General features: G+C 42.7%; 2 protein-coding genes and 1 pseudogene across 4 annotated transcripts in view; all 3 read right to left on the bottom strand.

Annotated features, from left to right (window-relative positions):
• Positions 1–20404, bottom strand: part of LDLRAD4 (low density lipoprotein receptor class A domain containing 4) — a 370927-nt gene that overhangs the window by 81306 nt on the left and 269217 nt on the right. The window lies entirely within an intron of this gene.
• Positions 1–20404, bottom strand: part of RNMT (RNA guanine-7 methyltransferase) — a 224878-nt gene that overhangs the window by 148331 nt on the left and 56143 nt on the right. The gene's annotated exons all lie outside the window — the stretch shown is intronic.
• LOC136650215 (5S ribosomal RNA) lies at positions 11676–11792 on the bottom strand (annotated as a pseudogene).

The following is a 20404-nucleotide window of genomic DNA, read 5'->3' as shown; positions in this document are numbered from 1 at the left end:
TCCCTCCACTGTGAAAATTGCCCATTGACACCCACTCTCTGCTTCCTGGCCTCCAACCAGTTCTCAATCCACGAGAGGACCTGTCCTCTAATTCCCTGACTGTGGAGTTTTTTCAGTAGCCTTTGGTGAGGGACCGTGTCAAACGCCTTCTGAAAGTCCAGATATATAATGTCCACGGGTTCTCCCACATCCACATGCCTGTTGACCTTTTCAAAGAATTCTATAAGGTTTGTGAGGCAAGACTTACCCTTACAGAAGCCATGCTGACTCTCCCTCAGCAAGGCCTGTTCGTCTATGTGTTTTGAGATCCTATCTTTGATGAGGCATTCCACCATCTTACCCGGTATGGATGTTAGGCTGACCGGCCTATAGTTTCCCGGGTCCCCCCTCTTTCCCTTTTTAAAAATAGGCGTGACATTTGCTATCCTCCAATCTTCTGGCACTGTGGCCGTTTTGAGGGACAAGTTGCATACCTTAGTCAAGAGATCTGCAACTTCATTCTTCAATTCCTTAATAACCCTTGGGTGTATGCCATCAGGGCCCGGTGACTTATTGATCTTTAATTTATCAATGAGGTCTGAAACATCTTCTCTTTTAACCTCTATCTGACTTAACTCCTCGGTTAGGAGGGGCCGTTCGGGCAGCGGTATCTGCCCGAGGTCTTCTGCTGTGAAGACAGATGCAAAGAACTCATTTAATTTCTCTGCCATCTCTAAGTCTCCTTTTATCTCCCCTTTCCCTCCCTCACCATCCAGAGGGCCAACCGCTTCTCTGGCAGGTTTCCTGCTTCTAACATATTTGAAGAAGCTTTTATTATTCCCCTTAATGTTGCTGGCCATGCGTTCCTCATAGTCTCGCTTGGCCTCCCCTATCACCTTCTTACATTTCTTTTGCCACAGTTTATGTTCCTTTTTATTCTCTTCATTAGGGCAAGACTTCCATTTATGGAAGGAAGCTTCCTTGCCCTTCACAGCCTCTCTAACTTGGCTGGTTAGCCATACGGGCACTCTCCTGGATTTAGTGGAACCCTTCTTTCTTTGCGGTATACACCTCTGCTGGGCCTCTATTACTGTTGTTTTAAGCAGCCTCCATGCACTCTGGAGAGACTGGACTCTTTTTACCCTCCCTTTCAACCTCCTTCTAACCAGCCTCCTCATTTGAGGGAAGTCCGCCCGTCGGAAGTCAAGGGTTTTTGTTAGAGATTTGCCTGGTATTCTTCCCCCAACGTGCACGTCAAAACGGATCGCAGCATGATCACTGTTCCCCAATGGCTCAGTAACGTTTACATCTCTAACCAGGTCCTGCGTACCGCACAAAATTAAATCCAGAGTCACCTGTCCTCTGGTGGGCTCCGTGACTAGCTGATCTAAGCCACAGTCATTTAGCACGTCAAGAAATCCGGTTTCCTTATCGTGTCCAGAACACAAATTGACCCAGTCAATATGAGGATAATTGAAGTCCCCCATGATTACAACCCTGTCCTTCCTTGTCACCTCCCTGATCTGTTTCCTCATTTCAAGGTCCCCATCAGATTTCTGGTCTGGAGGACGATAGCACGCCCCCAGTATTACATTGCTGCACAAGCCTGGTAATTTAACCCACAGAGATTCTACGGTGGAGTCGGACCCACCTTCAATCTCTACTTTGCTGGATTCTATCCATTTTGCATGCACAGTGATTTTGCATGCACAGACCTGAGAAGGCGCATTGAGCAGGCTGTGGCTTTACTTGAGGTAAAGAGAAATACTCTGAGGAGACCTCCAGCCTGCTCAATTGCAGTAAGAATGCAGCGGTGAACGTTGAGCACCGCTGCTCCTGTGCTGGATAGGACTGGATTGTAAATTTCTTCCTAATATGTTATTTACCTACCTGAAATGGTGCAGTCCAGGCAAATATTTTGCACCTTGATTTCTGTATGCATCCTAGTTTCTGGCCCCTAGTTTCTGTATGCATCATCGCTGACTCAGTCTGATTTATTTAAAATTGCCATTTCCTGAACAATTGCTTTATCTGGATAACTGAATTGTCTGAATTCGAGGGTAATTATTGTTAGTTTAGTCTAACTGTACCTGACCCCCTGGAGTTGAGGAATGGATATTAGATGAATAACTCCGAGAAACTCACACTGGCTATGTAGGTCTAGGTCAGGGGTGCCCAAACCCTGGCCCTGGGGCCACTTGCTGCCCTCAGGGACTCCCAATGCGACCCGCAGGGAGCCCCTACTCTCCAATGAGCTCTGGCCCTCTGGAAATTTGTTGGAGCCCGCACTGGCCCGACGCAACTGCTTTCAGTGTGAGGGCAACTGTTTGACCTCTTGCGTGAGCTGTGGGATGAGGGCTCCCTCCACTGCTTACTGTTTCACATCAGGGATGAGGGCTCCCTCCACTGCTTGCTGTTTCACGTCTGTGATGCAGCAGTGGCAGCAAAGGAAAGGCTGGCCTTGCTTTGTGCCAGGACTTTAATAGGCCTTGAGCTATTGCAAGACCTTCATTCATTCATATAAGTTCATCTTTAATATAGTCATTTATGTAAACTTATGTAAATTTATTCAAATTTTAAATATAAATTAATTCTTTTTTTCCCCGGCCCCCGACACAGTAGCAGAGAGATGATGTGGCCCTCCTGCCAAAAACTTTGGACACCCCTGGTCTAGATTATAGAACTTTAAAGCATATTGAAAGCATTTTACTTTTGGTATTTTCATTCTTAATGTAATAAATGTATGCTTTCCAAAAAAAACTGCACCTTGCATCATTCCTCCAATACTTATTTCAAAAGAAACCCCACAGAAATCTCCTGAATTGACTTGTGAATAAATATGAATTAGAAATTTCATTTGCAGTTTAGTCTGTTATTTCAAGGAATATTCATTTATTTACTGTATATACCCTCCACCCAAAGAGATTTTGAACTCAGTGCTGCACATATACAGGTTTCATATATAGCTGAAAGCAGAATTGTACTCTGCATCTACAATCCTGCTCTTAATGGAATCCATAACACCGGATTGCAGCCCATAACATAGTGCTACAAGCACAGCAAGAACTAAAATATATCTATAAAATATTATTGCCTATTTAATGTGATGTACAGTACTTAGGAAATAACATTCATTTTAATAGACATTCCATTAGAAATAACATTAAAGGTAAATAAGGAAGACATGTAAATAATAAATATTTGCTTAATTTTTAAGTTCATAATATATCTGAGTTCTTACAGGCTTTCAATTCTAAATTTCATATTTATTTGCACTTATCGGGTAGGTATAGCATAGAGCAAACTAAGGAGGGAGGTTAAATAAAATATTTCAAAAGGTATTTCTGTCAAAAACCTGTAAAATTAGACTATAAAGTCCTATCTTTCTTGTTCCCCAGAGAATTAAGTTGTCAAGTCACTGACAATCAAATTTTGGCAGATGTAAAAGAAACAGCTCAGATTTTAACTTAAATTTTTGCATGTGTTTTACACTATTTATGAGGTTTCCAGTTTAAATTTAATCACCAAACATTCCAAAAACAAAGTTAAAAAAGAATCATAATCTTATGACACTGGAAGATATACATTCAAAGGTAATCCACAGCCCAATCCTATGTTTCCCAGTGCCCGGTGGAACAGCAGCGCCAAAATGGCGACCACTGTATCCTAAAGGCGCCAGGAAACCGCCGGAGGTCTCCTCAGGGTGAAGGGGACATTTGTCCCCTTCTCCCAAGTCAGGGCGCAGGCCTGCGATGGGCTTCCTTGAGTCTGCGCAAGCTATTTTGCTAGCACAGAGTGGGGAAGTTCCGTGTCAGGTTTTTCAGCCCGATACATAGGATTGGATCCAATGGAGGAGGCTTCTGCCATTCCCACTCTCCTCTCAGACTGGTTCCTCCCTCTTCCCCACCCCACTCTCCCCTACCACAAAACACCTCCCCCCACCTCAAAAGCCTGCACTGCCACCCAGCATTCTCACTCACCTCTGGGTGGCAACCTCCTGGTGCTGGACCCAGCACCGACTGCTGCTGCTTCATCCCACAGTGCCATAAATATGCTTTACAGCACATTTTTGACAGCTAGCACCAGTGCTGGATCTCAGCACCAGTGCTGGAGCTTAGCACTAAGCAAGAGCTTAGCTCCAGCACTAAGGCCCAATAGGATTGGGTCCCTATACCACAACAACTCTTCCAAATACAGATAAAACCACATCATCTGTGATACTCAAAATCCTGTTTAACATTAATAGAAATTTCACCTATAGCACGCTACAGTTACTTGGAAGAAGAGGATGAAGCTCAGTGACAGGTATAGACTGGGAGGTATCTAGTTTGGCAATGCTATACCAAGGAATCTTGGTGTTGAGGTTGCCAGCAGTGCCATATGGTTGCAAAGAAGGCAAAAGCAATTTTAGAAAGTATTACTAGAACAACTGTTTCCAAATTGTGAGAAGTAGTAACTCTACTTTACTTTGCACTGGGGTCAGAACTCATCTAGAGTACCATGTCCTTTACAAAGGATGCAGTCAAACCGGAGCAGGTTCAGAGAAGGGCAATGAAGACAATCAAGGACCTGGAAAACAAGTTCTATGAGAAAAGGTTGAAAAGGAACTCAATATAGTCTGGAGAAGTCTCAAGGGGAGACATGACAGCATTCTTCAAATACTTCAAGGACTGTGACTGTCACATGGAAGTGGGCAAGAATTAGTTTTCAGCTGCCCCAGAGAGTAGAACTAGATATAATAGGTGTAGGCTGCAGGAGTGGAGATGTTGAATGAATATCAGGAAGCAAGGGTAAGAGCAGTAGAGCACTTTCCACTTGCCAAGGAAAGTGGTGGGTTTTTCCTCACTGGAGGCCTTTAATCAGATATTTGACAGGCACTAGGGGTTTCCTGCGACAAGCAGGAGGGTGGATTAGATGGCATTGAAGGGCCGCTCGAACTCTATGATCAAGAACACCTAAATTTAAGATTTCTAGCCATCTCAGGAAAGGTCCAAAATTGTTCTAACAGTTTTGATAATGCTGCACAGAAGCATTATCTGTGCTCTTCTGTGAACTGGGAATGCCCCTGTGGACCTTGACTTGCTCTCAGTTCCAGAGAGGAAAGTGAGATACTATAAGGGAAATCTTTCTTGAACGCTTCACAGACATACACTAGCTTTGCTGTGCTGATGGTCACATACCCAAGCATAAGTATATCTGGAAATGGGGATACTGCAAGAGCAGAAGTACAACTTATGACTGGTAAGAGCAGTGGAGGTAGCACCCAGCCAGGGAGCACGTTGATGTCTAGTCCATTGCCAGCGGTATGCTGGCTCCCAATATTGACTGAGATTTTCCAGGATTTGACTGCATACGCTGCCAAAGAGATGAGCTGGGTCCACCCGGACATACCCCAATACTGATGGCACCACATAACTGGATTGTGCAGAAACAGACCTTCAACCATTAAAGACACAACTCTAGTCATGTCTTAGCCATTCTTATTATAGGCCAAGTTATAGTTTGGAAAAGAAAAATCACAGTTATTACACTCTATTGTCAGTTCTGGGCTGTTCCTTCCAAAAGAGTTTGCACAAACAGAATTCTGAAAAGTGAACAATAGATGCAGAATTGCAAGATTAGGTAGACCAGCTCCGATGGCTTCCCTGAAACAACTGTGAGGGGACAAAAGCATGCAGTGAAATCTGGCAGATTAGCTCCACTTTTGCTCAGAAGCTTTTAATAATGAACCAAAAGGAGACAAGGCAGCATCTGAATTACATTTACAGCACCCATCCAATAGAATCTTCACTGAGGACAGAGAAATATTGAAGAGCCTGAAGACGTTATCAATAAAAGTCAGGTGGTATAATGAGGTTTGCTGCCACTATTTTATCTTAGACTGACTGTATTTTTAAATGCTCTGATATGGTTCTTATTGCCTGAGAGAACTGCTCTTTTTATATCTACTCCAATGAAATTTCAATTAATACAACAGATATTTTAAGGGAGATAGTTACACATTTATAATGCATTAAAGCTTTAAAAAAAACCTGAGGTAAAAGAGAGTCTCAACCAAAACTAAGGGGTAAAGGGAGATTAGATTAGTAAGACAAACCTAGTGAATTTATTTTACTCCATATATATCATGCACCCAAAGCAGCTCACATAAAACTTGTTAAAACATGATAAAATATCACAGAAATAAAGTAAAAACACAACTCAAGCAAGAATTTAAAGATCCATCCAATTAGCATATCCAGCAGCCACTAAATTATCACAGCAGTCAATAAATAATGATCACTCAGCCGACTGCCATCTACAATAAGTGTGCTTTACAATGTTTATAGAAGGCCAACAGCGAACAGTAACCTCTGCCTTCATTCAGGAGAGCATTTCAAATTCTTGGGGTCATGGACTCATTTAGACAGCAAAGGCATGCAGATCATGGCTTGATCAGTCAAACACAAATGGGTGGAGACTGATACCTGGAGAGGCAGTCCCTAAGGTAAGTCATTCGCAGGCCATGAAGGGCTTAAAAATAAACAACAGTGCCCTGTACTCAACATGGAAAAAGATATAGTTATGCATTGGTTACCCAGCACCCAAGGCAGTGGGGTGACCCAAGCTATGTGTTTCAAACTTTGGTCAAGGTCACCGCAAAGCAATGACCATAAGTCAAGCCCAAAGTTCCTGAGCCACAGGATGGGGGTGTGGCCTGCCACAGGTGTTGCTGCCACAGGCCTCAGGAGCCTGTGGAGCCAGGGGGTAGCTCCTGTGTTGCACCATAGGACAGAGGATGTGACTCACCCCTCTGAAGAGGGAGAAGAAGCAACACTTCCAGTGGGAGAACCTGGCCAAGGGGTAGAGAAGATGCCAAAGGTGGCAGAGAGGAAGGAGTAGGGACAACAGACCCCTGGTTCAGTTCTTCTGTAGGCTGGATTGAGGCTGAGGGAGCAACTGGCTGGGGAAGATCCAGAAGAGAGGCCCAGTCACTCAAAAGGAGGCAAGACTACCCCAAGGAAGCAGCAGAGGACCAAAGATGACAACCAATCCCATTTCTGCAGCTACCTATGAGGACTAGCAAGCACAGAACCAGAACTGCAGGCAGAAGTGGACCATCTCAGATGAAATGGGGGAGGGGGAATCAGGAGAAGCAAGGACTTAGAGGAGCATGCACTTCTCGCTCCAACCCCTTTCCTTGGAGGGTTATACAATCAACTTCCAGGTTTTAAGAACAAGAGTCCCTAACCAATCCCACAAGACCTCTAAGGGCGCAATCCAAACCCCTTATGTCAGTGCTTTCCAGCACTGGCACAGCGGTGTCAATGGGACATGTGCTGCATCCTGCAGTTGGGTGTCATTCATGGAGGCCTCCTCAAAGTATGGGAATGTTTGTTCCCTTACCTCAGAGCTGCATTGCCCTTAGTGCTGGAAAGCACTGACATAAGGGGTTAGGATTGCGCCCTAAGTATATGATTTGTACTGAAAAAAATGGCCTCTGTCTTGGGAGAGAAAACCATCTCCGTGTCACAGTCTTGAGGGCACTGAAACAGTTTGGGAGTCCTTGTAGGGGACAAGGGACTCCCTCCTGACAGACCATTGACCCACAAACCCCTCCCCCCATCTTCTATGTTTTGTGTGCAGTCAAACTGACAATACGCTTAGTGCTTCTTACTAAGCATTTACTCCTTGGTGTGAGTGCTATGTGTGCTTGTAGGTCTAGGACTTGTGGTAATGACTGAACATATTGCATTTATTTTTTAATTCCCCTCCCTGTTAGTGTATTATTATCTTCACAATAAAAGTGATCCATTATTATATTTATAACCCTGCCTGCCTTCTTTATAACATTCTACTGATTTGTGCCATTGGCCAGGGCCTAGGAGAGGGGGGTAAAGGGGGTAATTTGTACACGGGCCCAGGGTCAAAAAGGGGGCCCAGGAGCCAAAGGAGGGGCCCCAGAAATTTCCTGGGATCAGCATTTTCCTATCTACTCAGACTGCATGGGATGCTGGGGACACTACCACGAGTGTGTAGCTACAGCTACTGCAGCTACTGGCAGGCCATATATGCTGGGTCAAAGAATGCATACATGATGCTCCTTAACACAGTATCAAATTTGGGAGGAAACAGGAATGTTGCCATAGCTTTTTGGCTTGTGGATATGCCTACCATGAAGAAATGTATAGGAGCTCAGGAACACAGCTGTAAGATTACAGCTGCTGCAGAAGCAAGTTTTGGTACACACCAGACATTTCCATTCTAGTGTGAGCCTAAAAAAGATGTGCTTTCTGCATGATTTTCAATATTTAAAAGATTTTAGAGAGACTTAGGAGTGTGTTTGGTTTTCCGTATTACTGTATCTAGTAGCCAATGTCACATGGGTGGGTAGACCTGGGCTCCAAAGACTTATCCAGCTGACTCCAACCTCCCTGCATCCTGTTTTGCCCCTCCTTATCCCCATTCTGCCCTCCCATCACCATCCTCTCCCACTCTGTTTCACCCCTCCCCTTTTGCAAAGGGGCCCAAAAGAAACTTTGTACCCCCTGATAAAATCCCTCTCAGTGGCTCTGCCATTGGCCACTGCACATGGTCCCTCCACACGCTATAGATTTTTTCTGTGTGCACATGTCACACGTGTCTCCAATGCAGGCCTTATAACACATCAGAGAAGCATTTTGTAGCGATCTTTTTGAGTTCACTGGAAACTGTGAATGGGGTAACCTGTTACAATGCACAGGGGCAAAGACGACAATAATACTACATTCAGTCTATCAGATGGACAAAAATTCCCAGTATTTTTCTTTCTAGCCCTGCTCCATACTTTCCTTCCAGATCAGTGCATTAGTAGTACTGATAATCAGCAGTACTGAGGTATAATTAGGCCCAATCAGAACAACAACAACAACAAAAGATTGAGTTATTTTAAATCAAAGGTACAAACAAAGCTGTGAATACAGCACTGAGAAGGCTGAGTGACAATGTCTTCTGGATTTCTTTTTTCATTCAGTGTTCTATGAATATAACAGCGATGAAAAATATTTTATTCCAGACATATTAGCTTTGAAAGCATTGTACCCCAAAAAAAATATTTAAAAAAATAGGTTTTTGCAAATTAGAGTAACACCGACATGCCACTAATCTGAACTGAGCTTTGGGCTGCTCTCACCTTGCACTTTCAAGAATAAAGCTTTCACTGTAAAGCTTGTTGCTGACAGGTCTCAGTACATGAATATATAAATCAGAGAGAAAGAAAGCCAACACCTTCATCAGCAATGTATACAAGGCCATTCTACAAGCCAACAATGTGTCAGTGTCACAGAGAGGGAAAGAAAAATTGCTCGTCTGTCAGCTCCTGATACAATTCCTGAAGCCAAACTGAAATGCCATTTTAAAACCAAAATATTTTATTTGTTGTAGAACACAGGATGCCATAGAACTTCTCAATAAGCAGTTTATATCATCTTTTTGCATGCTTCCACTTTGGTGGACTGTGAGAAGTTCTCGGACAGCATGACCTGAGTTTGATTCTTTGCAGAAGACAGCATGGTAACTTATGGCATTTTGTAAAATTTACTTTATTTGTAAAGAAATATGCAATATAGAGCATATGTATATGTAATATAGAGTAAATATGTAATCTCAAATATGTAAATAGATCACAAGTGGTGGTGAGCATCATGCACATTCCTACTGGACAGATTTGTCACATCAGATCCCCACAGAGAGAGATGCCCTGCAACAGAAGTTGCCTTTAGCCCACTGTTTCCCAGTCTTTTTAGCACCACAATGCACTCTGTGGGTCGCAGTGGCCAGGTAGTACCCCAGAATGCCTTGCAGATTTCAGGTAGCACCCCAGAATGCCTTGCTGCACCACAGCAGTACCAGCCTACAAAACATTTTTTTAACACTGCTACTTTGTTTCTAGCACCACAATTTTATTTTTAGCTCAGCTGGTGTCAGCCCGCAATTTTATTTTAGCACTTCATTGGCTGTGGGTTTGAGTTAGCACCCCAGAATGCCTTGCAACACCATGGCCAGCACTGGCAGCAACCCACCAAAAATCGGAACTCACTAGTGCACTAGTGCAGTGGTTCTCAAACTTTTTGCACCAGGGCCCACTTTTCAGAATGAGAATCTATCAAGACCCACCAGAAGTGATGTCATAACCAGAAGTGACATCATCAAGCAGTAACATTTTTAACAATCCTAGGTGGCAGTCCCACCCACAATTACCCAGGAGTAAGAATCATTTACTATCATTGTTTAAAGCATATACATAGTAGCCTGTTGGAATTACAGATCTGTAACATTTTCCCAAATGCAATCGCATACCATGGTAGCATTAAGTCTAATATATTAAAAATAAAATTTTGAATGAATGGGCACCCACCTGAAATTGACTCATGATCCACCTAGTGGGTTCCCACCCACAGTCTGAGAAACACCGCATTAGTGGATCATGACCCACAGTTTGGGAACTGCCACTTTAGCCAAGTCTCTGCTCTTTCTCTCTGGTTTAGTGGGCTCTCCCAGATGCTATGTTTGTAGTATGTCAATTCACTGAATTTCTGAGCACATCCAAGTTGGGTAAGCACATCCAAAATGGAGACTCCACACCTACTGTGTGCTTTCAAGGCCCAAATTCTAACCAACTTTCCAGCACTAATATAGTGGTACCAAAGGGGCAGCTGGGTGGCAGTCATGGAGGATTCGTCAAGGTAAAGGAATGTTTGTTCCCTTACTTAGGGCTGCATTGCCTTTACTGTGGTGCTAGAAAATTAGTTAGGATTATGCCCCAAGTGTTGTTTTTGGTCCACACAAAAAGATGTTTCTTGAGGCTATATTTTTGACACCCCTCATCTTTGTCTCTTCATTTTTTTAAATTGAGTTAATAGCATATGGGCAAATTATCAAACACATCTGTTTCACCCACATCGCACCCAGCAGCAGCAGATTTCGGCTTTCATATCTCATCCCTTCCCTGTTTTAACTCTGACGATGCATCTTTTCTTTAGTTTTCATTTACGCATGGATGACATGTTGACCTTTGGATCAGTGTTTGCACCAAGTCTTTGATATCAGCAAATTGATCTGATGATATAACATGTAATTTACCAATGATTTTGCATTTCCATGTTTTCAGAACAGTTGTGCCTACAACATCACTTGGGGTACTGCTTTGAATTACGCTGGCTGGAAATGAAAGTACTTCTTATTCAGTTTCATGTGTCTATAAGCAGCAGTGCATTGATAACTTATAAAGTACAAGCTTTCTTTACAGCATTACATGCTCTCACAGTCATTTCCTATGTCCCTATAAATCATTTCTCTTCAACATTCTGTCATGTACAGATGCTTCCGTAACTTGTGCATGTGTTCCCCTGCACCTTAATGAACATGTTGTCATGCTGCTGCTTTGTAAGTGTACTTTTTTTTTGTGCATCCGATATGTCCGGCAGATCAACAGTCTCAGTATAGCTCCATGAAACCCATCGGCCATTCTTCAGCAAAGACATGAAGGGGTGCACATGCACATGTGCTACAAGTGGCAACCAAAATAAACTGGAAATTCTACACTTAAAAGTTTAGGTGTTCTTGGGCAGATGTTCTCAGGTTTGGCTATGGATTTGGCTGGGGGAAAGAGAACGCTTCATCATACCTTCAAAGCCATGGTTGGTTGGCAACCTTCAGTCTCGAAAGACTATGGCATAAGCCTACAGCACCTGGTATTCCCAAGCGGTCTCCCATCTAAGTACTAACCAGGCCTGACCCTGCTTAGCTTCCGAGATCTGACAAGATCAGGCATGTGCAGGGTAACAGTTGCTGCTCCAGAAAAGCCAATTACTTCTACTTTTAAGCATCTACACTGCCTAACTACTCCAAAATTTATTAATGCAGTTTCCCTGTTGAAAAGTTCCATGAAGATACATGGGGAATGTACAGGACAACAACGAATAGACAGACAGATGGATGATAACATTGTGTGAATACTCAGTAAAAAACGCATGAGCAGACTGTGTACCCATACTAAAAAAACCCATCTGGAAGCACCCTGTATCTGTTCCAAACTGCAAAATCTGTCGTTCCACACGTGCGCATGTATGAGCCTTTTTCTTAGCTAAGCTGATTGCTAATATTCAGGTGAAATGCCAGGTAAGAGACTATCCCCAGACCATCAGCTGAGTTAACCATCCTGGGCTATTAAGAAGCAATTTGCCTGATAAAAGAATGGCCAGCCAGCAGTCCAACATGATATTGGTATCTATTTTATGATCAATATCTCTATTAGAAAAGTGGGTTAGTGCTATTTCCACACTAGTGGAGTCCTTGGGGCCCAAACGGCTTTAAGGAGAAAGATCAGAGTGAGTTCCTACATACTGGGAGACTCCCAAGACTAAACACAACTATCAGTTCCTACTGACAGGCAAATAAAATCTCTCAACTAGATCTCACTTAAAATGATATCAGTACATAATAAATCATAGTCAGATAATACTGAGTGTTCAAAACACTTCATGGACACTATCTTGCAATCCTCACAACCACTCTCTAGGGTAGATCAATGCAGTACTGTTATATTATACTGGTACTTATAATCCCCAAATTGCAGGTGTGGGACTCAGGGTGAGAAAGTAGTGAGATTGTGGAAGAGGTGACATTTAAACCAGTGACTTCCCAATTCATAACTCAGACTCACAACCACTATGCCACATATTTATGTCCAATTGGCAGTCTTCAAGCATAAGATTATATGGACATCAAGGAGAAGGAGGTTTAATTATCCGACTGTAGAATGTTCATTTGCTTAGCATTTGGTATATATGTCTTTTTTAATTAAAGACTATAAGTTAAGGGAATGAGTTAGCATAAATGAATTTAATAATAATCAGTATTTATAACAACATTTAAAAAGAAGATGGGCCCATATGACTTTCAAGTTAAAGACTAATTTGGGAGTATGTGATGAAACAAAATGTCAGTGACGATTTACTAAACAATTTATGATTCTTCTGATAAGGAGATCTCATGTTTTGCGCAGCTGTCATATTTCATATATTATTTATGGATTCTGATCAACCACAGAAGTCACAGCAGGAAAAGGAGTACACTGCCACACTCTGGAAATGGGCATCTCTAGTACATGATTCCTCTGCTAACTGTAATGGGTTTGTTTGGATCATGCAATTACAGACAGATAAACTACTAAATCTTGCAGAGAAATTGCCCTGTATTTGTAATCTTTGCCATCCCTATAGCTTGTGCCTCAATTGCATGGAAATTGGCTTTTCTTAAACACTCAAACCACAAAGGGTCATTGCTTAGAAAAGTCTATTCCAGGCAGCAGAACTAGCAGTACTGTGGTCAAAATGATATACAGTGGCTGTGCAAATGTCATGCATTGGATAGTTCCTGTAACATAAATTATGGCACAAGACTAAATGCCTTGCCTCCTCAGCCAATTCAATTTTGTTCTGTAAAGACTAAGTACTTCCCTGCTGTACCACAGGCATGCCCACATAAGGCTGCAAGTTTATCCCCTCGTGGCAGTGGTAGGGTGTTGGCCCAGGAAGACCTGGGTTCAAATCCTGCTCAGCCATGAAATTCATGAGATGACCTTGGACCAGTCATTAATTCTCAGTCTAACCTATCATGCAGGATTGCTGTGAAGATAAAGGGGGGAAGAGGGGCAATGTACACTGCCATCAGTTTCTGTTTTGTTTTACTTGCTTTTGGAGGAAGGATATTATAAAAATTGATATAAAAATGTATAAAAATTTACAAGAATGTTCAAGGAAATTGCTTTACTCTTACTTTAAGATTGTGGCATTTCCTTCTGCAAAACTGTCAAACACATCATACTTTTAAGAAACGGGAGAGCAATGGAGAGACTTTCTGCTTCCAATTACATTTGTAGAGTTATTGCACTATTCCTGCAGGTTCAGGAATGTCGTAGACTTACAATGAGAAAGGAATGTACTCCCTCTGCTAAAAAAGTAATTATGTTTACAAATACCCAACACCCATCCAAACAGAAATGGAAACCAGGGTAGGATGAAAGTGCATGCTTATGGTACAGGGTGTACCATTGCAGATCACAGATATAAATGTGAACTAAGAGCACTTGATCCTCAAAGTAGATATTCTGCCCTAAAGAGATAGCTAAAAACACAGTATTATTTCCTAGTTTGCAAACAGATCCTATCATGAGCACCAGAATCAAGAAGAGGCTGTTTCCTCAGTCTGGAGCTGCTCATCTTTGTGGGCATCAGGAATTGGAACAGTAGGGAGGTGCATTCCCGAGTTCCATCGAACACACACCTTTCCTTCTGAACCTTGAGCAGATGCATTCTGCTAAATGTCCACGTGAGGCTTCCCCTCAAGTTAGCTGACAGCTGGAGGTGAATGTGCCTTACCCTTTAGAATGCAGCTTGGTGCTCTCCTCTGAATTATCAAGATATTTGCTCTACAAGGTATCCTTCTATAGATTCGACTTTCTCTCTGGAAAACATTTCGGTCTAAACTGAATAGTTTGATCTGTTGATGGTGGCTGGATGGTCTTGCTTTGCTCAACTCCATCAAAACATTTTTTTTTCTTATAAGGGTAAGCTAAAACTATTCCCTATTGTAAACATTTCTAGCAATACTATATAAGGTTCCTGTGGCTATCATGGCAATTGGGCAGTAGCACTCCCAATTTGTGGGCCACAGACTCACATATTGGGAACCACTGATCTGAAGAATTCCCAAATTTAATAGTAAAAATGAGCAAGAGTAAACTGACTAATTCTAAAAGGAGGAAGCAGCACCAGCCACAGACAACAAAAGTGGTGAAAAAAAGAACTTTAAAAGGGTAAATGTCTGCACAATACCTTTTTTTCTGGAAAAAAAAACTGCTCCACTGAAATTGCTCATTTCAAGTTTATACTCAAAAATGGCAACGATCCAGTACTATCCTATTATTGTGTGTCAATAACAATCAAAGACAGTATTAAGGAATTATCCATTTCTTAGTATTTTCTAGAGATGAAAAGAATTCAACAATTGACAAAATGAACCTCTTCTCACATCAAGTTTTTTTACATTGTAAAAATACCAATTTTGTGAGGCTGGTTATCCATCTATATTTCACACACCATCAATTAGAACTCTCCCCAATCCATATATTTAAAAAATTTTTAAAAAATTGCTAACAGTATGTCCTGGACATCACTCAAATGGCCTTTTATATGGTTTACTGTAATACAAGAGTACTTTCAGTGTTTCTGCAAATAGCACTGATAGATTTGTTTTAATTTCAACAGGCAGCTGTTTGAAGCAGACTAATAAATAACTATAGCCAAGTCCCCTATTGAACTTCTAGAAAAGACTGTAAATATATTTAACAACCTGCTGCATAAACATAACCAGCTTTCAATCAGGATTGAATGCCTTTCAGAAAGTGTGTGAGTTATGAATGTGACTGAGGAGAAAGAAGGTTTCAGAAGCCGCATCAGGTAAGTTTATTTCTCTCTGGGGGAAAAAGGTATGGTCCTCCGGTCATTACATCTCTCAGACCAATCTAGTTTTCTAAAAATAGAAGGCAGGTCATGCCTACAGTATTTACATTCCTTAAAACACACAAATGGGTCCAATCCAATCCAATCCAATCCATGTAATGTTCTTTTGTTGTTGCTCTTATTAACAATTTATTGTTAATTTATTTCTTCTGTACAATCAAGTTACAGTTTCAATCAAGTTACAGCAAAGTCAGCCACGGCCTTACCTCATCTCCCCCTCCTTCTCAGCCACAACCTTTAGTAATTACAAACATCCCCTGCACAGTTAATTCTCAGCTCAACTAGTCCTATTTAAAAAAAAACACAAATACATACACACACATACAGACACAAAGCATACACCAATAGACATATTATATATATATCCCCCCTGGGGGCTGGGGATAAGAATAGGCCCTCAGTTTGGCTGTACTTGTCGTAAGAGGCGACTGAACAGCCACCGGGTAGATGGGACTCGTCAGCCTGGGAAGGCAGCTCATCTGAGAGAAGGAAAACTCTGATCCCAAACCTCCACTGCCTTATGGCTACATCCAGTTATGGAAAAGGCTTCAGGAGTCAACCTCGAGGCAAAATCCGGAGCCGGAGTCCCTGAGGCAGTTCATGGCTGAACACAGTCACGTTCTGGCAACTCCTGCGACGCCGCTGGAACCAACCGTATTGGCTTCTGCCTTTCCATTGGACCATTTCAGCGACGTGGAGAGGGGGGATTTGCTGCACGGGTAATAGCCTATCCTCCATACCTACTTTACCCAGGCTTCGCGCACTGGAGAGGACACTCTGTTCCAGAGCCACCATTCAGAGCGTGACACCATGGTCTTCCGAGACTGAAGGATGCCAACATATATATATATATATTCTAACTGTACAATATACCTCTTTCTATAATCAGAAACATCTCATCAGCCACCTGTTCACAGAATGTCATATTTTCTTTGGGGGCCAAATCCAACAAATTCAATACTCATTCCTCAATATCAGGCAGTTCTTCTGCCTTCCACCTAACACATAGGCAACAGTGCATGACCAGACACCATAATAGGTCCAATACAACTTTGGACAGGAGGTAGAACCCAAGAAGAGATCAATCTTAGAGCCAGTTTTGAGGACTGTCAAACAACATGAATAATCTCTTAAAGTAGGATGCATAGGGTGCCAGATACCCAACAGCCTCCATTCATAGTTTGCTTGAGGAGTGGTCATGATTTCAACCATGATGAACTTACCAAATGTCCCCACCCCAGAGGATGGTATCTGTACTGATAAGGTTGGTATGGCAGATATTGAAAAACACAGGGTAATCATGGTCTCTCTCTCACACACACACACACACGAGAGAGAGAGAGAGAGAGAGAGAGAGAGAGAGAGAGGAATATCTGTATTAGCACTGGAGGTGTCACCTGCTACAACCATTTGTCCAATCAACTCTTTTAATTTAGTTTTTAAGAAGGTTCCTTAGAAGGATGTCACCTCAACTCTCATATTTTAGCAGACATAATATCTGCTTACATTTTTGAAGAGAGGCAAGCCCTTTGACACTCCAGGATAAAAATTTCAAAGCACTTGTGTAACTAGAAACAAAGACTCCTACATAAGACCTTCAACATCCCCAGCTGAGATATGAAGCATTTTTATCATCAGTCAGAGGAAGGGCAGAGAACACCACCACCACCACCACCACCCCCCCCCACACACAGAGAAATTTAGGAAAAAGACAAAAACAAGACAGAAATCCACGCCAACATTTTACACAACATAGTAAAGATTTAGAAGCTATTGTACCAACCCTATCAGAAGGACCAAGCATGGAGCCACTTGTTCTGGACATCCCCATCTCAGAATTTCCAAAAAAAGCACCCATAAATTCAATTAGCAAGACACATTCAAGAACACTGCTTCACTAATGGGTCCCAACACAAATCTATCACTTAACAGCTAGTGAAGATTAGATTATAGATTATTTCCCCTTTAGGTTCACAACAAGAACATGCTAAAAAATCCTGCCAAACAACTAAGTAATTATTTAAAAAAAACAACCCATTAACAGTCTTCTACTGTATACAATTTAACAAACTTCCCTGTCAGCACAGCAGCTGGTATGCAAAAATTGGAAGACTCCAACAGGCTGTAAGAAATGCACACAATGCAAATGACTTATTACAGGCCAGCTCATTTCAGCAGCACATGGAGTCTTGTGCTTCAAATCATCAATAAAATTATTTCCTACTAGGGGCACTTAGCCCAAATTCTTAGCAATCAGTGGCCTTTTACTCGGTGTTTCAGGATATATCCAACAAGACTTTTATCCAACAACCCTTAACTCAGCAATCTTTCCACTTTTGCATAAAACAAAATACCAAGAAGGTCAATGCTACTAAATTGGGGTCCCGGTTCAATTCCCAACATTCTTCAATAAGTTTTCCAAGCAAAGCATCAGGATGCAGCCTGACAGAGAGAGGGATCTAGGGATTCACATAGTCAATGCCCTCACGTACAAACCTATTTTTCTATCACCAGCAACACAGTCACTATAACGGATCATGACAATTTCATCAGCAAGTGGGGATGACAAGCCCAGTACTGTACAGTTAAAATTGTGCAGTTTTGTGCAATTGTGCAATTGTTACAGTATGTGCCCCATACAGTAAGGCAATTTGGTGGCTGGATAAGGCAGGCCTACCAGACTGCTGTTGTATGTAAGCAAATGTAAGCATACCTGTCAGACAATGGGGCAAGGGCCAATCAGGGCAAAGTGCTGTCATTGCACAGAACAAGAAGAGATGGGAAAAGCTGATGCAATCCCTGCCCAGGATGATGCAATGACATTCCTCAGGGATGAGGTCATGGTGCTTCCCATTGGCTGACAGGAGTATAAATGTCCAACCAGCACACTCCACTGTGTGGATTGTAGGAGTGAATTGCTGCATGAATCTCTGCTGGACTGATACCTGCTTTGCTGACTACTTGGACTGTTTGCTGGACTGCCTTTGCTTGCCGATTTCTGGAACTGCCTTCAACTTGTAAATACTGCCTGTAAATAGACTCTGGTGCTGGTACTTCCCTGGGTCTTGCCTCCTTTTTTTGGCATTCTTCCCTGTGCTCTGAGCACCACACGCTGCAGCTGCCGGTTTGCGCTTCTGCTTTCTCTGTGTTTTGCCCATTATCTCCAACAGTTCCAGTAGTGGATTGAGTTCATCCAGTCCCCAAAGATTGCAAGGCTTGAAAGGTTCAACTGCAGTTCTGTAGGGCTGAAGGCCCAGATACTCTCCTCTGCTCACTGTGTGCCCAAATTCAGCTCTCAACAGATCCCTTCTCCAAAACTGCCTCCCCTCCCCAACTCTGGGAGGGCGGGAGGGGGACACCAGCCATCTCATGTCTCAGCTACATGCCTCTATAGATAAAAGAGAAGCCCAGTCAGCCCTCAAGAGCCATAAACATCAACATACTCAGTGCTTGCAAAAGACAAATGCCCTTAGAACTCTTTGACACAGGATGGAATCCTATGCACACTTTCCTGGCAGCAGGCCCCACTGAGCACAATGGGCTTTGCCTCCAAGTAGACATGCATTGGATTGTGCTGACAATGTACATGTTGTTACTTCAAGGGCTTTCTCTCTTGCAAACATCTTTGTCTTTGCACACTCCTGTCTTTTGTCAATGACTAGCTTGGGGAAATCCTGGCAGAGATGCATTGTTATTTTGATCAGGGCCCAACACAGGTTGCTCACTTTCTGAGCATGGCACAGAAGATTTTTCTTGGTGAGAAGGCATAAGAACATAAGAACAGCCCCACTGGATCAGGCCATAGGCCCATCTAGTCCAGTTTCCTGTATCTCACAGCGGCCCCACCAAATGCCCCAGGGAGCACACCTGATAACAAGAGACCTGCATCCTGGTGCCCTCCCTTGCATCTGACATAGCCCATTTCAAAAATCAGGAGGTTGCACATACACATCATGGCTTGTAACCCATAATGGATTTTTCCTCCAGAAACTTGTCCAATCCCCTTTTAAAGGCATCTAGGCCAGATGCCGTCACCACATCCTGCGGCAAGGAGTTCCACAGACCAACCACACGCTGAGTAAAGAAATATTTTCTTTTGTCTGTCCTAAACTTCCCAACACTCAATTTTAGTGGATGTCCCCTGGTTCTGCTGTTATGTGAAAGTGTAAAGAGCATCTCTCTATCCACTTTATCTTTCCCATGCATAATTTTGTATTTCTCAATCATGTCCCCCCTCAGGCATCTCTTTTCTAGGCTGAAGAGTCCCAAACGCCGTAGCCTTTCCTCATAAGGAAGGTGCCCCAGCCCAGTAATCATCTTAGTTGCTCTCTTTTGCACCTTTTCCATTTCCACTACGTCAGTTTTGAGATGTGGCGACCAGAACTGGACAGGTGTAGCCTTACCATCGATTTGTACAACGGCATTATAATATTAGCCGTTTTGTTCTCAATACCTTTTCTAATGATCCCAAGCATAGAATTGGCCTTCTTTACTGCCGCCGCACATTGGGTCGACACTTTCATTGACCTGTCCACCACCACCTCAAGATCTCTCTCCTGATCTGTCACAGGCAGCTCAGAACCCATTAGCCTATATGTGAAGTTTTGATTTTTTGCCCCAATGTGCACGACTTTACACTTACGTCTGCCATTTTGCTGCCCATTCTGCCAGTTTGGAGAGATCCTTCTGGAGCTCCTCACAATCACGTCTGGTCTTCACCACTCAAAAAAGTTTGGTGTCGTCTGCAAACTTTGCCACCTCACTGCTCACCCCTGTCTCCAGGTCATTTATGAAGATGAAATTCCTTGCTCTTCACCTCCACATGTTGAATGCTTAAGAGGAACCCCACGTTATCGCTTGGCCTACAAAACATTTTTTAAATA

This window comes from Tiliqua scincoides, chromosome 4 (genome assembly GCF_035046505.1).
Source record: "Tiliqua scincoides isolate rTilSci1 chromosome 4, rTilSci1.hap2, whole genome shotgun sequence".
Lineage (NCBI taxonomy): Eukaryota > Metazoa > Chordata > Lepidosauria > Squamata > Scincidae > Tiliqua > Tiliqua scincoides.
Note: the sequence above shows the minus strand (reverse complement) of the source record. Positions and strands in the feature narration are given on the sequence as shown.